Source organism: Rhinoderma darwinii, chromosome 8, assembly GCF_050947455.1.
Source record: "Rhinoderma darwinii isolate aRhiDar2 chromosome 8, aRhiDar2.hap1, whole genome shotgun sequence".
Lineage (NCBI taxonomy): Eukaryota > Metazoa > Chordata > Amphibia > Anura > Rhinodermatidae > Rhinoderma > Rhinoderma darwinii.
Genome location: NC_134694.1, coordinates 114928414 through 114942568, shown reverse-complemented (window position 1 = coordinate 114942568; position 14155 = coordinate 114928414).

The following is a 14155-nucleotide window of genomic DNA, read 5'->3' as shown; positions in this document are numbered from 1 at the left end:
CGGCTCCTCAAAAGAAGTGCGGGACACTTCTTGGGATGTTTTTGGAGGCGTTTTTCATTGACTCCATTGAAAAACAGCTCCAAAAACGGCCGTAAAATATGCAGCGAAAAACGCGAGTTGCTACAAAAACGTCTGAAAATCAGGAGCTGTTTTCGCCTGAAAACAGCTCCGTATTTTCAGACGTTTTTAGTCACTGCGTGTGAACATACCCTAAGGCTGGATTCACACGAGCATGTTCAGTCCATAAAGGACGGAACGTATTTCGGCCGCAAATCCCGGACCGAACACAGTGCAGGGAGCCGGGCTCCTAGCATCATAGTTATGTACGACGCTAGGAGTCCCTGTCTCTCTGTGGAACTACTGTCCCGTACTGTAATCATGATTACAGTACGGGACAGTTGTCCGGCAGCGAGGCAGGGACTCCTAGCGTCATACATAACTATGATACTAGGAGCCCGGCTCCCTGCAGTGTGTTCGGTCCGGGATTTGCGGCCGAAATACGTTCCATCCTTTATGGACCGAACATGCTCGTGTGAATCCAGCCTAACACAGCTAGGATGTGACACGAATTGCCGATCAATGGGGGTCCGTCCCCAGGGACCCCTACTGATCACTATAAGGGTATGTTCACACGCTTAACAAAAAACGTCTGAAATTACGGAGCTGATTTCAGAGAAAACAGCCTCTGATTTTCAGGCGTTTTTTGAGGCGTTTTTCATAGTGTTCAATGGAAAAATCAACTCCAAAAACGTCCCAAGAAGTGTCCTGCACTTCTTTGACGCGGGCGTATTTTTACGCGCCGTCTTTTGACAGCGATGCGTAAAATTACACCTCGTCTGAACAGAACATCGTAAAACCCATTCCAAGCAATGGGCAGATGTTTGCAGGCGTAATGGAGCCGTCTTTTCAGGTGTAATTCGAGGCGTAAAATGCCTGAATTACGTCCGAAAATAGGTCGTGTGAACATACCCTAACAAATGGGCAACAGTACGAGCCTCCAAGGTGAATGGGGCTGAGATGAGGTTCGAGTGCAGCATCGGGATAGGGGTCACACTGTGCAGGAGCAGGTCAGTTTACATAGGCTGCTTTATTCTAGTCATTTCAGTAGTCAGACTTCCACAGATCAACAAGCTATGACATATAATATAAGCAATACAACATAACTTATAATATAAGAGCTGTGGAACCCGTCACCTGTTTTTTTCCCCATCAGAGAAACATTCTTTGTAGCTGCTCTGGTTAATCTTGGATGAGGAACCCCCCTTTTAACTCAGCATTTTCTAATACAGTATTTAAAAATGGGTTTTCTAATGCCTTTAAAGGGGTAATCCGGGGACAAAAAATTGCATTGCATTAATATTTTTATGTAAAAACAAGTCACTTACTAATGTATTTTAATTTAAAATTTGGTACTAAATGGTGGCGTTCAAACCCGGTGAATTGTTCCCGGAAGTCCTGTAGCTTTTCTAATATTGATGACGCGCCGACACGGCCCCACGTGACCGAGGGCGTGCTTCCCATGCTGCTCATGTTGGCATTTTATCAATGGCAGGACCGCAAGGGGTTGTCACATTGCCTATTGCTGGAGTTTCCGAGCAGAGCATCAGCTAGCGCTTTGCTCGGGACTCCAGCACTGCTCCCGACATTTGGTCAGTGACTTCGGGGGTTTACTATCGCTGGAGTTCCAGAGCTTTTTTTTTAAAAACTTCTGTTTTACGCAATGGACATTCCGTCCGAAACACTGTACCACAATTTGATGGTTTTTTTCTTCCAATATTCCCTGCGAGGACCAGGGTGGATACGATATGTACTTTTACGCAGCGTATCTGCCCTGTTTGCACTTATCCTACGTTGAGAAAAAAATGGTCGCATTAAGATTTGATAGAGAAAGGAAGTTTGAATCAATATGAAATCCATGGTTATATTTTATAAATGATCCAATGATGAGATTAGGGGTCCAAATGTGATACTGGGTAGGAGTTAAAGTGGGAGAGAAATAAAAAATGTTTTCCTCTCTTCTTGTATGTGGTAATTTAAGAATTGTGCCTATGTTAAAGTATGATTTCTAAATTATGGTATATATGATATGAAATAGGCAAAATAAAATTGCTTAAAATAAAAGTAAAATTAACATATTACATGATATATTTGAAGTTTCTTATGGCATCCTAGACACACTGCACAACTTCATGGCTGTCTACATGCCAGTATTTTACCCAAAAATGTCACAAGTCAATTATTTCAAGATTTTTTTTAATGTGGATAGGAACAAAAAAATAAAGAAACCCCCTTCCACCCCTAACATAAAAAAATAGTAAAGTAATAATAATAAAAAATAAATATACATATATATATATAATATATATATATATATATATTTTTTTTTTTTTTTTTTTTTTTTTACAATATAAACCTTGTACATTTTCTGATAGTACATTTCCCTTTAAAGTTATATTTTTTTTATTTTGAAGGTACAATACCAGGCAGAAGCATCCTGTAACATTATCCTGTACAATTATCCTGTCACACTCAGAAATTGTTTGTCCGTGACTTTCTTAACATCAATTTCTATTTTATAAAAGAATAGAGAACAGTTCATGGCTCATTTCTCATAAGCTACGCGTGTCACTATTTCATGGAGCATTATCACATATCAGCAGATACTTATGTGATGTACAAGGGAAAGGTGTCTCCCACTAGTGGACACATTGCACACTGCACAACAATACACCTTTGTTATCTGACTACATTGGTGAAAAGAAAAGTTTAGGGATAAACCCTGAGCCGCCTAAAATCCACGGTTTACCACAAATACTCTGCCTCCTTACAGGACAACATCTGCTCACCAATTCACCGCGGCACTTTCCCCTAGGGGAGCGCAGTGCGCCCAGCTTCTTGTAGGGTCAGTACTCGTCAAATTGAAATAGTTCTCAGCAATTAATATATTATTTTTTATACGTTTCCTGTTTTTATTACGTTTGAAAGAAAAAAAGTGCAAACATTAAAAAACGACATCCAGTACACAAGTAGATCTGTACAATACGTCGGATGGAGTGGTGTAAAGCCGCCGCCACTGGACTCTGGAGCAGGGGAAACGTGTTCTGTGGAGTGACGCTTCTCTATCTGGCGGTCTGATGGACGAGTCTGGATTTGGTTAATGCCAGGAGAATGTTACCCGCCTGACTGGCATTGTGCCAACTGTAAAGTTTGGTAGAGGAGGGGTAATGCTATCGGGTTCTTTTTCAGGGGTCGGCCCCTTAGTTCCAGTGAAGGGAAATATTAATGCTTCAGCATAGAAAGACATTTTGGACAATTGTATCTTCCAACTTTGTGGAACAGTTTGGGTTTTGGCTTTTTTTCTGTTCCAGAATGACTGCGCCCCAGTACACAAGGTCCATAAAGACATGTTTGTTGGTTGGTTGGTTGGTTGGTTGGTTGGGTGAGTTTGGTTTGGAAGAACTTGACTGGCCACACAGAGTCCTGACTTCAACCCCATCCAACACCTTTGGGATGAACTAGAATGTTGATTGGGATGTTTATGGGATTGGGGTTTGTTTGGTACGGTTTGTGCTGTAATACAAAATCACAATAAAAATTTACAGAATTTAAAAAAAGAATGGAGATTGGGAGCCCGGCCCCCTCCTCCACCATCAGTGCCTGACCTCACAAATGCTCTTTGGGTGAAAGGGCAAAATTCCCACAGATACACTGCAAAATCTTTTAGAAAACCTTCCTAGAAGAGTTGAAGCTGTTTTAGCTGCAATGGGGGGACCAACTCCGTATTAATGCCTATGGACTTAGAACGGGATTTCATAAAAGCTCCTGTATAGGTGTACTAATACTTTTGTCCGTGTAGTGTATCTGTTTCGACCAGTAAGCATCCCACAGAGACCAAAAATCCTAAATGTGATCAAGCACATAATTCACACTAGCAGTCATATACTCCATGTTGCAAACATCATTATTACGCACAGAGGTCTTGTCTAGGAGGTGGGAAGGTCCTTCTCCGGTGCATGGCTATGAAGCATTTAGCGGCAGTATAGGGATGGAGAAGCAAATGATTGTATAGTGGACCAGTATGGAAAAAAAAAATGAAATAGGGAACACACAAGCGATTGACACCGCCAGAACCTGTCTGTGATGGAGGTATTCAATTTATGTCAAATCTCGGGAATATGGCACCAACCCATTATTACTTAAAATGATTTGCCACAGGTCAGGGATAAATTCTCTTCCCAAGCAATGCTCCAAGGAGCTGTAATGTTGAGCGTATCACAGAACTTAGGAAGGTCATCAGGGCCTCTGTTCCAACAGCGTAGGTGGCGCCTGCTGGGATGGTGTAGCCCGCAATGAAGGAGAGTCTTCCTCCAGTCCAGCATCCTGATGTTGGGCGGAGGCGCAGGAGTTCAGTGGGGGGTTGGTCTGGCAAGTGCTAGCATCCACAGGGGGATATAATCAGTGCCGCTGGTAAGGTCACTTCAGTGGGAGATCCCCACGAGGACTACAATGACAGTGGAGGCAATGCGGGCGCCATCTTGGCTGCAGTGAGGTCCATGGCTACGGACACCAAAAGCAGGTATTCGTCAAAGTGTTCAACTAAGCTGCAGCCTGAAAGGAGGTCGTGACTTTGAGTGGCTTTTGGTGCTTCCCATTCCTCATTTCTAGCGGGTCAGCAGACATTGGCGGGTATATTTACAGCTGCCTGAGCAAAAGTTTCATTGAATTCCTGTGATCTGTTATAGTGCACTCTGTGTAATTATCTGGTTCAACTTGGCTCAACACCTGACTACACTATCTGTAGTCTGCCTGCCCCGACCCTGGATATCTGTGGTACAGGGATCCTACCTGTCCTGACCCCATCTTTCGCACGACTACTCTTATGTCTATTGTCCTGGTACTGCGCTTTAGATCTCCAGCCTACCTGCCAGTCAGCTGTTGCTAACACAGACTATTCCTAGAAATGAACTTGAGGATTGCCTAAGGGACAGACTATACCCCAATGAGGGGATTAAGAAAAACAGGTAATCCCGCCACATGGTCTAGCCTTACGCCAAATCCGTAAGAACCCAGTGGGTCCACTATATATATGTTGGCCACCGTGACACTGCTCCCTCACTACGCACTATTTTTTTGCGTTGTTCTAAGAGTTGTTATGGGTGTTCTATACTGATCCACTGTTTTACTCTATCCAAGAACAAGGGACCTTATGTTATACCCTATTTCTGGCATAGTTATCGTTTTTTACCTAATTCGTGTTGAGTGGTCCTTAAACTGAGTTGCTTGGTCTCAGGGGTTCACTGAGCTTGTGTCCATTACTGGCGGAAATGAAAGGGAATCCCCTGCTTCAGACTTCTTTGGCGAAGTATGATATGTTTATGTGTCTCTATGTCCTGTTCTGTGTCTCTTCTCCAATTTTAGAGGAGGGACATAGTGCTGCAAAGAAGAGTACCTCCGTAATACAGCGTCTGATGACACACGGCACCATTTCGTAAAAATGAAAAATAAAAATGTGTATGCCTCCGTGAGATTAGAGGCATATGAAGGTACAGTATGTCCCCATACAATGAAACGGGTGCTGTATTACAGCTTTGTATAACTCAGAGTTTGACCTTACAGACTGATATCTGGGCAGTGCAGCAGTGATACCTGTGGCCTTGGTCTATTCTTTTTTTAAATCAACAAAATTTTATTGAGACAGTACAAAAAAACAAATTACAATTGTACGATAATAACATAATATTAGGCAATGTGTTAACAGTCACACATTCAAATAAAATCACAACATAAACATGTGTCAAACCCATGAAACCCCCCCCCCCAGCAAGCCCCCTCGTCTTACACAGTCCCATTAACCTCTACTTCTTCCTAAGCCCCTTAACCTCCCCCTCTCAATGCTTTTTACTCCTCCAATATCTATACCTCTACAGGCAGAAAAGTTTTTATAAGCGATTGATTCGGCGTCTCTGGTATGTCCACCCCATAGACCCTTCTGACCAGTTCTCGCATCTCTGACCCCAATTCCCCCAACTTTCCACAAGACCAAAACATGTGTAAAAGATCAGCGTTTTGTTGCGGACAGGATGGACAACGGGCGTCAGCCCTCACTCCCATGCTATACAATAGGCTCTATGTATAAGGAACAATTCTGATCTTCTCCGAGGTACATTGACTGACAGGCAGTTGGGAGACTCAGTCACTTCCGCCCATTCATACTTTGAAATAGTCCCCACGTCTTGCTCCCATTTTACTTTAACCTGTTCCATCTGATCCCCCAGATAATCTTGAAGCAGTCTACGATACACCATAGAGATAAGGCCATTAGTAGTGCCCACCCGAACCACCTATTCCAGAATTCCCAACGACCTAATTTCTATATCCACCGTTCGAGCCTGGGCCTGAAGTACATGACGGATTTGAAAGTATTGATAAAATACGCCATTTTCCATACCAAATGCCTTGGTCTATTCTGACGTAGTCTTTTACCATCAACATTTTTGTTGATAACTCCTAAATGCTGGCATCATAATATTTCAGATGAGGACGAGGGTATTTGAATTTCAAATTTTTCTGGCGGAGGGACGCATGATGCAAAATATTTAGACTCTATTCACACCATGTTTGACCAATGGGTTTGTCGTATTCATTTGTATAGAAAAAAAAGTATACAAAAGTATTCTGTAACATTCCCATAAGTTTCTATAAGGCAAACAATTTAAATATAAGTTTAAAAATTGTTTGTCTGAAAATAGTTTAGGCGGTACATGTAAATGAAAAAGTAAAAAAAAATCAATACAAACATATACTAAATATTTACTTTTTTTAACGGATGTTAAAATAAATGGATCTATAAAAAGGATTGTTGACTTCCTGTCCGGTAGACCGCCACATACATGTAGCTACAAGTACTGAAGAATTCCCAGGAAGATCTATCTGCTGCATGAACACATTGTAGCTCCATGATGCACAGACCACTACTAGGTTCTCTATGGCAGCGGGAAGTAAGAGAAGAAGCACAAGCAATAACTTAGAAAAAGGAGAAAAACATACAGAACAAGATAGAAATGTGATGCTATCTATGTACTGAGAGGAAGGTTTCAACATTGCACAGCAAAGATGAAGCGATACTTTCTTTTGGGGCCACTTAAACGAGTAAATAGTGCAAATTGCACGATCAATTTCCTGATATAACCTATAGATGGAATTGCACTTTTTAGGCTGTAAAACGTACAGAATTTTTTTGTCGCATGGAGAATATTACTATGTCAATTGTAATGGGACAATTCAAATAGTAACAACATATATGAGGGAATCGCTCATCATGCAATTCCCTAATGTAAAGGTGAAAGCAGAAGCAAACTGGGAATATACTCAGAACACGCAAAACCATCTTAAAGAGTCTCTGTCACCAGTTTATAAGTGCCCTGTCTCCTGCCTAATCTGATCAGCGCTGTAATGTAGATAACAGCAGTGTTTTTTATTTTGAAAAACAATCATTTTTGAGCAAGTTATGAACAATTTTAGATTTATGCTAATTCGTTCTTAATGACCAACTGGGCTTTTTTTACTTTTTACCAAGTGGGCGTTGTACAGAGGAATGTAACACGCTGACCAATCAGTGACAAATCAGCATCATACACTTCTCTTCATTCCAGCCCAGCTTGTTTCACTGCACAGCGTGATCTCGCGAGATCACGCTGTGACGGGACTCCCTCCCACAGGTTCTTCTTCGGAGCCATGGAAGACTGAACAGACATCGCCTCCAGCCGCTTCAGATTCGGATAAATGTCCTGCCACGCTGAAGGCAATGTCTGTTGACCATCGCTCCGGTGTCCATCGCTCCGGTGAAGGACCTGTGGGAGGAAGTCCCGTCACAGCGCGATCTCGCGAGATCACGCTGTGCAGTAAAAGCTGGGCTGGCACAAAGAGAAGTGTATGACGCTGATTGGTCACTGATTGGTCAGCGTCAACACTTCTCTTTACAACACCCACTTGGTAAAAAGTTAAAAAACGCCCAGTTGGTCATTATGAACTAATTAGCATATATATCTAAAATTGTTCATAACTTGATAAAAAATTATCGTTTTTCAAAATAAAAACCACCGTTATCTACATTACAGCGCCGATCAGATTATGTAAGAGATAGGGCACTTATAATGTGGTGACAGAACCTCTTTAAAGGGAATGTATCGTCAGATTATAACTTATTATAGTTATATAGTTATATTAAAGTTTTCATGTTACATATACTTTATTATTTTTCAAATGTAGTGATTTGTTTCCCATTTTCCATATTATTATCTATATTAAAAAATAATCCTGAAATCTAGCATTGACAATAGATGAAGGACATAGATCCCCTCCTCCCCCTCCCTGCACAGAGCGTGCACTCAGAACTGTCATAGTCATCTCCAGACTTCGGCTTTGATGTCTATGTGACTGCTGTAAAGCAAATCACTGAACTGCTGTTCACAGAACAGAGGAGCCCCTCATACAAGAAGGCCGACCCATAATTCTGAACATTAAAAAAAAGTACAATTAGAAAGAGTTAAAAAAAATGTCAGCATGTGGTTTTAGTTAAAGATAATGTATCACCTATATTCTTTCTTATTAACATGCACATTTACTGTTTCCTGCAATCTTTATTAGTCATAAAGGAAACTGCCACAAGAGGGCAGAGGAGGTTAAATGTAAGGCTTCTTTCACACATATTTAATCGTTGGATTACCCCTTCAATCTAGGCAAGAATCTCCTCTACTGTAAACAATAACCTTATGGGATTTAATCCCTTCCCGACATTCTCCTTATATATACGGCGCTGTCGGGAAGGTGTTCCCGTAAACCGCAGTAGTTACGTTGCGGTGATGGTGCAGGCTCAGAAGCGGAGCCCACACCATCACCGCGGGGTGACAGCTGTATTATACAGCTGGCACCCTCCTGTAACTGCCAGGACCGGAGCTATTCTCCTGTCCAGCCGATTAACCCCTCAGATGCTGCGCTCAATAGCGAGAGCAGCATCTGAGGGGTTTCTACCCGACCAGCAACCCAGCGACGAAATTGCTGGGTTGCTATGGTAACCGGAGGCCGAATAACGGCCTCCGTGTCTGCCTTGTACGGAAGCCGATGAGGATCCTCCTCCGGCGGATTTCTCATAGGCTTGCTGTCAGTGAATAACTGACATCTCTAATACACTCCACTACGTATGTACACTACCGGTCAAAAGTTTGGGGTCACCCAGACAATTTTGTGTTTTCCATGAAAACTCACACTTATATTTATCAAATGAGTTGCAAAATGACTAGAAAATATAGTCAAGACATTGACAAGGTTAGAAATAATGATTTTTATTTGAAATAATAATTTTCTCCTTCAGACTTTGCTTTGGTCTTGGAATGCTCCATTTGCAGCAATTCCAGCATTGCAGACCTTTGGCATTCTAGCGGTTAATTTGCTGAGGTAATCAGGAGACATTTCACCCCATGCTTCCAGAAGGCCCTCCCACAAGTTGCATTGGTTTGATGGGCACTTCTTGCGTACCATACGGTCAAGCTGCTCCCACAACAGCTCTATGGGGTTGAGATCTGGTGACTGCGCTGGCCACTCCATTACAGATAGAATACCAGGCGCCGGCTTCTTCCCTAAATAGTTCTTGCATCATTTGGAGGTGTGCTTTGGGTCATTGTCCTGTTGTAGGATGAAATTGGCTCCAATCAAGCGCTGTCCACAGTGTATGGCATGGCGTTGCAAAATGGAGTGATAGCCTTCCTTATTCAAAATCCCTTTTACCTTGTACAAATCTCCCACTTTACCAGCACCAAAGCAACCCCAGACCATCACATGACCTCCACCATGCTTGACAGATGGCGTCAGGCACTCTTCCAGCATCTTTTCAGTTGTTCTGCGTCTCACAAATGTTATTATGTGTGATCCAAACACCTCAAACTTCCATTCGTCTGTCCATAACACTTTTTTCCAATCTTCCTCTGTCCAATGTCTGAGCTTTTGCCCATATTAATCTTTTCCATTTATTAGCCAGTCTCAGATATGGCTTTTTCTTTGCCACTCTGCCCTGAAGACCAGCATCCCGGAGTCGCCTCTTCACTATAGACGTTGACACTGGCGTTTTGCGGGTACTATTTAATGAAGCTGCCAGTTGAGGACCTCTGAGGTGTCTATTTCTCAAACTAGAGACTCTAATGTACTTGTCTTGTTGCTCAGTTGTGCAGCGGGGCCTCCCACTTCTCTTTCTACTCTGGTTAGAGCCTGTGTGTTCTGTCCTCTGAAGGGAGTAGTACACACCGCTGTAGGAAATCTTCAGTTTCTTGGCAATTTCTCGCAATTTCTAGCCTTAATTTCTAAGAACAAGAATAGACTGTCGAGTTTCACATGAAAGCTCTCTTTTTCTAGCCATTTTGAGAGTTTAATCAAACCCACAAATGTAATGCTCCAGATTCTCAACTAGCTCAAAGGAAGGTCAGTTTTATAGCTCCTCTAAACAGCAAAACTGCGGTGCTAACATAATTGCACAAGGGTTTTCAAGTGTTTTCTAATCATCCATTAGCCTTCTAACACAGTTAGCAAACAGAATGTACCATTAGAACACTGGAGTGATGGTTGCTGGAAATGGGCCTCTATACACCTATGTAGATATTGCATTAAAAACAAGACGTTTGCAGCTAGAATAGTCATTTAGCACATTAACAATGTATAGAGTGTATTTCTGATTAATTTAATGTTATCTTCATTGAAAAAAACTGTGCTTTTCTTTCAAAAATAAGGAAATTTCTAAGTGACCCTAAACTTTTGAACGGTAGTGTAGTGCAGTGTATTATAGTAGAGATCGGAGCATCAGGCTTTCAAGTCCCCCAATGGGACAAGTAAAAAAAGTAACACACAAGTTTCACGTAAAAAGAAGCCAAACTGCCTTTTTTCCCCATAATAAGTCTTTTAGTATTGTGAAAACCGTAAAAAAAAAACATAATTGGTATCGCCGCATCCGTAACAAACAACCCAAACTATAAAACTATTATGTAACTTATCCCGCACGGCGAACTCCGTAAAAAAAAAAAATGAAACACAATGGCAGAATCTTCTTTTTTAGGTCATATCTCCTCCCAAAAAATTGTATAAAAAGTGATCAAAAAGGCACATTTACTCCAAAATAGTACCAATAAAAACGACAACCTGTCCTGCAAAAAAACTAATCCCTGACACAGCTCTGTCCACACAAAAATAAAAAAGTTATGGGTCTTTAGAATATGGCGACACAGAAAACAAATATTTTTAAAAAGTGATTTTATTGTGCAAAAGCTGCAATACATAAAAAAAATATACATTTGGTATTGCCGTAATCATATTGACCCGCAGAATAAAGTTAACATGTAATTTATGACACACGGTGAATGCCGAAAAAAAAACCAATAATAAACTCTTCCAGAATTGCTTGTATTTGGCAATTTCCTATTCCAAAAAATTAAGTAAAAAGCGATCAAAAAGTTGTCTAACAACAGGATAAGCAGATAGACAATAGGATAAGGAGATACTTTTGTTACAAAAGTCTAGCAAGCAAAATGGGGGAGCTGGAGGACTTTGTACTGGAGGAACAGAGTGATATAGTTTGTGTTGCTGAAACATGGCTGGACTTTACACTTCGGAAATACAGGGCCAATAGGAAAGGCGGTGGTGTGTGTCTGTATGTGGGAAGTGATATGAAGGCGGCGGTGTATGTCTGTATGTGAGAAGTGATATGAAGGTGGTGTATGTCTGTATGTGAGAAGTTATATGAAGGCGGTGGTGTATGTCTGTATGTGAGAAGTGATATGAAGGCGGTGGTGTATGTCTGTATGTGAGAAGTGATATGAAGGTGGTGTATGTCTGTATGTGAGAAGTGATATGAAGGTGGTGTATGTCTGTATGTGAGAAGTTATATGAAGGCGGTGGTGTATGTCTGTATGTGAGAAGTGATATGAAGGTGGTGTATGTCTGTATGTGAGAAGTGATATGAACGTGGTGTATGTCTGTATGTGAGAAGTTATATGAAGGCGGTGGTGTATGTCTGTATGTGAGAAGTGATATGAAGGTGGTGGTGCATGTCTGTATGTGAGAAGTGATATTTAGTTTATCAGTACGACACATGCCTGTGCATAATGGATTGCTTCACAGTGTAACACACGTCTATGGATAATTGTATTATTTACCCCATTATTATACCCTCTTATTATGCCCTGATGTTCTCCGCACAGATTACAGATGACCCCACATTATAAACTGAAATACCAGTAATACTCAAACAAAACTACCAAGCAAAATCCACGCTCCAAATGGCGGTCTTTCCCTTTTTAGCCCTACAACGTGCCCAAACAACAGTTTACGTCCACAAGTAAGGCATTACCATACCCGGGAGAACCCGCTTAACAATTTATGGGGTAAGATTCTCCAGTGGCACAAGCTGGGCAGAACATAATGTGCGGTGAAATGGCAGAACAGTGGAAAAATAGCAATTTTCACTTTGCATCATCCACTGTGTATTAAGTTCTGAAAAACACCTGTGTGGTCTAAATTCTCATTACACCCCTTTATAAATGCCTTTAGAGGTGTAGTTTCTAAAATGGGGTCACTTTTATTGGGTACATCAGAGGTTTTGCGAACGCAACATGGCGTCCACAAACCATTCCAGCAAAATCTATGTTCCAATAGTCAAACACCACTCCTTTCTTCTGAACCCTCCCATATGTCCAAACAGCAGTTTATTACCACATATGGGTATTACCATACTTGGGAGAAATTGCTTTATAAATGTTGGGGAAATGAAGAAAAACTTTCATTTTCATGGCCTAATCTCAATAATTTCTGCAAAAAACCTGTGGAGTAAAAATGCTTATCATACCCCTAGAAAAATTCCTTGAGGGGTGTAGTTTCCCAAATGCACTTTTGGGGGATTTCCACTGTTTTGGCACCGCAAGACCTCTTCAAACCTGACATGGTGCCTAAAATATATTCTAATAAAAAGGAGGCCCCAAAATCCTCTAGGTTCCCCTTTGCTTCTGAGGCCTGTGTTTCAGTCCATTAGCGCACTAGGGCCACAAGTGGGATATTTCCTAAAACTGCAGAACTGGGGCAATAAATATTGAGTTGCGTTTCTCTGGTAAAACCTTCTGTGTTACAAAAAAACATTAGCGATGTACCCGTCACCATTGATATCAATGGTGACTGAAACGGAAGCTGTGGTTTCACTTTCACTTTCGGTGATGTGAACAGGCCCTTACAGGGTCAAAAGCCCCTTTGGTATCAACAGCCCTGGATTCCAAGCTTTTCTGCAAACCTATAAGTGAAGTCAGGGAACACATCGCTCCTGTGACTGTTGTCATTGCAACATGGAATAAAAGAGCTGCTTGTCGTCTGTGACTTCTGACTTGTGGAGGTAGCCAAATAATATTCTTCATATAAAACAATTGCACTAAAAAGTGATGTGTTCTCTTCAGCTCAGACAGAGAGATCACTTTTCTAGACCACAAAACCATTTTAACATGAAATACAGCCAAATATTTTCTTTTACCCTTTGATATAGGTCACATGACATTTGAGCCCTTTACAGAATGGCTGCCATTTATATGCTGTTTACAGACGTCACACAGGAGAGGCGTCTAGTTTAGCCTCATTTATAGAAAGCAGGGACACTGAAATTTTATGTGGATGTTTTTAACTAATAAATTAAATCATCATCATTCAGTATTTTTCACTGTATAAAATATCAGTGCGGATGATGGGTGTGTTTCATAAAGATCCCTGCATGGGTTGAAACGCTGCATGTGAAATGTTGGTGACGGAATAAATAATTCTTCACTTACAAGATTCGGATGCAGGATTTTTAAAAATATTGTGTATTAATAGAAGTCACCACTAGAGGGAACTAGATTAGAACTGCATCTAATTTTCTTCATGAATACTGAGAAAACAGCTGGATGGAGGGACCCGTGTTCTCCTGTGTCCGATGCAGAGAACCTTTCACCTCCCCATATTTGTGCAGCATGTAATAGGCAGGGCTGCACAAATCCTGGGGCACTTTACATTTTTTTCCTATCCTCCTCCGTTATTTAGATATCGGTGCCGTTATATTTGGTGCCCGAAATTTAAATAACCACCTCAACTGTCAATGGGG